Source organism: Equus asinus, chromosome 7 (genome assembly GCF_041296235.1).
Source record: "Equus asinus isolate D_3611 breed Donkey chromosome 7, EquAss-T2T_v2, whole genome shotgun sequence".
Lineage (NCBI taxonomy): Eukaryota > Metazoa > Chordata > Mammalia > Perissodactyla > Equidae > Equus > Equus asinus.
This window is the reverse complement of record NC_091796.1, coordinates 106,133,662-106,137,474: the sequence shown is the minus strand read 5'-3', so window position 1 is coordinate 106,137,474 and position 3,813 is coordinate 106,133,662.

The window sequence follows — 3,813 nt, the reverse complement described above, 5'->3', positions numbered from 1 at the left end:
CACCAGTCAGGCCTGGCGTCGGGTCCCACTCCCTCCATTCTCCAGCTCTGGGGCTTGGGCAGGCCCCACTCTGAGCCTGCGCTTCCTCACCTGGAACCCCTGCACCCAACACTGCCTGGCAGCCAGCGGGTGCTCGACAGCTCAGTGCAGGCCTGCTGATGGGGTGTGGAGGGGAATTGAGTGCTCCGGGGGGTCCGGTGTAGCCCTCCTGTTTGCCCGCCCCCACAGCCCAGCCTGCCCCCTGTGACTCCAACTGCCTCCCCGGAGGAGAATGCCCCTGGCATGCTCTTGTTCCCACACTGAGGCCCGAGGAGCAGGAAGCCGGGGTCTGCGGGGAGCAGCCTCTTCGAAGGCCCTCATTAGTGGTGGGAATGTTTACGCAGCACGGACTCCTAAACTGCCCGGGGAGCTGCCCAGCTCACCACCACTGGGGCAGTTTACTCTACACCTCGATGAGTCAGGGGGAGAAAATGCAGCTGCTGGGGGGATGGAGCAGATGGACCTGGCCCGGGTTGGGGAGCTGCTTGTGCGCCTGCGCTTCTTGTAGGCCAGGCCCGTGCAGGGCAGCAGTGGCATGTCTGGGTCAGGGAAGTGAGCAGGGTTTCTGTTGTAGGGTGGGCCGGGGGCACGGGTCCTTGGCTTCCAGGGGGCCTGTCTGGGGCCACCAACTGTACATATGCACACCTCCTCCAAGTCTGCAGGCATTTCTTGGGGCCCTGGAGCAGGTATTCAAGGACCTCAGGTGTGTGCCCTGAGAGGTCGTGCTGCTTGAGGGCACCTGCATAGATGGGGAAACTGAGGCTTTCTGGATTCTTCCACAGGTTTTCTCTGAGTGCCTGGCCCTTTCTGGGGTACCCAGGATCCAGAGGTGGGTCTGCTACAGCCCCCGCCCCCAGGGCTCCCGCTCTGGTGGAAGAGACAGACCCCAGACCCACAGTGCCCATGCATTGTTCTCAGAGGGATGCACGATGCTCGGGCCGTGACCTGGATCAGCTCCCCGCATGGGGTGAGTGTGTGGCATGTGCCCAGAGGAGAGGACTGCAGGTGTGTCTCTGAGCGAGGAGGAGGGGAGGGAGGAGGAGGCCAGCTCAGGCCAGGGACACGCTCGGGAGATGCTGGAGTCCCCTGATTAGTTTCATCCATTCACCTCCAGCCCGGTCTAAGATGCCCATCAAGGACTCTGGGGGCTGGAGGACCAGAACTCATGACCAGGGACATACGTACCAGGTCAGAGCCTCCCACAGGCACAGAGAGGACCCCACTCTTGACAGGGACCGGGATGTGCCCCCACCTCCTCCGGCAGACAGGAGCTCTCCTAAGGCATTCATCCATTCAGCCAGCTGGTCATTTTTCCAGAAAGGTCTTGGGTAAGCTCATTGCCACAGCAAACAAACACCTCATTCAGCAGCTTGACGCAATGCAGGTTTTTCCCCACTCATGTCACAGTCCATGTGGGTGTTCGGAGACGGTACTGTGCTCCATAGGGGTCCTTCAGAGATCCAGGGTCGCAGGTCAGGTACCTCGACTCTGACAGGTAGATTCGTGGGTAGGAAGATCACTGGGGCATGGGCTCGAGATCAACGCCCCTGGACAGGAGGGGAGGAAGCAGGAGGGGGCAGATTTCGGTGACGGTGAACTGTAATGCAGTCTCAACAAGGCCCCAGCTGACCCCACACGGAGCTCAGGGGCTGGGACGGCTCTCAGGGTGGGCCTTTGGACTCTCACATGGCCAGTCACTGCATGGGGGCTGCCCCTAGAAGAGGGCGTGACCTTGGGCGGCTCCCATCAGCCTATGACTTCCCAAAGAGGGCGGAAAGCTGAGTTCTGTCTGCTGGAGATACAAGATCCCTCAGGGGCATCCGGGCAGTGCCCTGCGGCCTCCACTGCAGGTGGAGGTGGCCCCTTGCACTGCTCAGATCCACCTGGTCACGGAAGTTCTGGGAGCTCCTTCTTCAGGTTTCCACTGGGTCTCTCTCCCTAAGAGAAACTCAGAACAGGAAGCTTAGTGGACAAACCATAGGCCCGGCCACAATAATACTCATCATCTCCATTGTCTGCTCTCTGCTCCAGAGCCCCTCAACCTTAGCTAGCACTTCTGCTCAACTCGGTGACACACCTGTGGGCTCCCCCAGATCATCATCCCTGAAGTGTCTGAGTCCCAGATCACTGTGTCCTTCTCAGGCTGTGGCTACTGCATTTTCCCTTTTTACCATCAAAATTGGGCAAGAGTGTACCAAGAGGTGCCCAGTTGAATCACCTGTGTGCCACACAGATTTCTCCATCTCTCCAATGAGAAATGGCTGTCCTATTTCCTCCTGGTGATGAGCACCAGTCAGCCTTGCCAGGCTACGATGCCTCTTCTTATCTGCTGGTGCCTTGGCACATGAAGTACAGTGCCCGGCCTCAGATGTGGCTTGTAGTTTAGGGGAACCCTCACTGTGCCCACTGGTGGTAGCTCTAAACAGACCCCTGAATTGCAGGAAGAACAAGTTTCCCAAATGGTCACGGTGGGTGATAGTAAGCGTGGCCACTCCTGCTTCACTTCTTGGTTCTTGGACTCATATATTCTACCAGTGGCGTCACAAGAAGATATAAAGGTCATTGACTGAGAGCGTGCCCTGCATCCTGAGGACAGCACCCCATCCTTGCCAGGCACTGCCTTGAGCCAGTGCTTCAGCTCGGCCTTGAACATGTCACCCCACCAATCTATTAGGCTGGCAGCTTCTGGGTGCTGTGACCGACGACATGAACCGCAGGTCTACGGTCATAGGCCCCCTCCAGTACCCCCTTTTCTGTAAAGTGAGCCCTTGGTCTGATGTGGCATTATGTGGGATCCCACGTCAGTGGATTGAATACTCAATAAACTCTCGGACGGTGGCGCTGACTGAGGCCCCGTGGAAAGAAAAGACCACCTGTACCCGTAGCATTTCTCTATTGCTGCCAAAATTAGTCATTGCCACTTCCAGGATGAAAGAGGCTCAATGTAGTTGTCTTGCTTCTAAGGGGCTAATTGGTTTCCTCTAGGAGTGGAGCCATACTGAGGACACAGTGTGGGTCCCTGTTGCTTAACAGGTTTGACATTTGACAATGACATTAACTTGACCAGCCTTGGAAAGCGGGAACCCACGCTGCTAGGCTACCTTCATCTCGGCCATCGTGCTTATTATATTCCGATGCCCATTGTGCCAGCACTAGGATGGCCACTGAGAGGCTGGCTGAGGTCAAGTGGCCAAGTCACTTAGTCTACCTGGTCTAGGGTTGTTTCTGAAGTGGATGCTTTCCAGTGGGTGCTAACGTGCAATATGAAGGCCTTCACACTGTGTACACTCCATCCACATGTCTCTCTACCCCGGACTCCCTGGGTCTGGTCTTCTAATCTTTCTACTTCCAGGCCCCTGACCAACTGACCAAGCCATTTGCCACTTCCTATGAATCCATCTATACTCTAACTTTGCGCCACACCTCTTCCCACACAGAGTGGACGACTGCCTCAATTGTCCGTTTGGAAGATTCTCCCTGTCCACTATTTTTCAAGGCCATCCCAAGTGGCTTGGGGTGGCCACCATCCATTTTTAGTTTGTACTCATATACTGAGCTACCCGTCCACAAGCCAAGCTCAGACTTTCCCCCTCCATCAGGCGATTGTGAAGGTCCCATGGGGCTATGAGTGTGAGCTGATTAGAGGCAATGGTGGAAGTCATGGGATCTGGTCCTGCTTGTGCTTAATCTCAGATGTACCACTTGCATTTTATGATGGAATACTGCTGGGCCTAACTCACCCAACATCTTGGTGGGTCTGATAGAACCAATTTC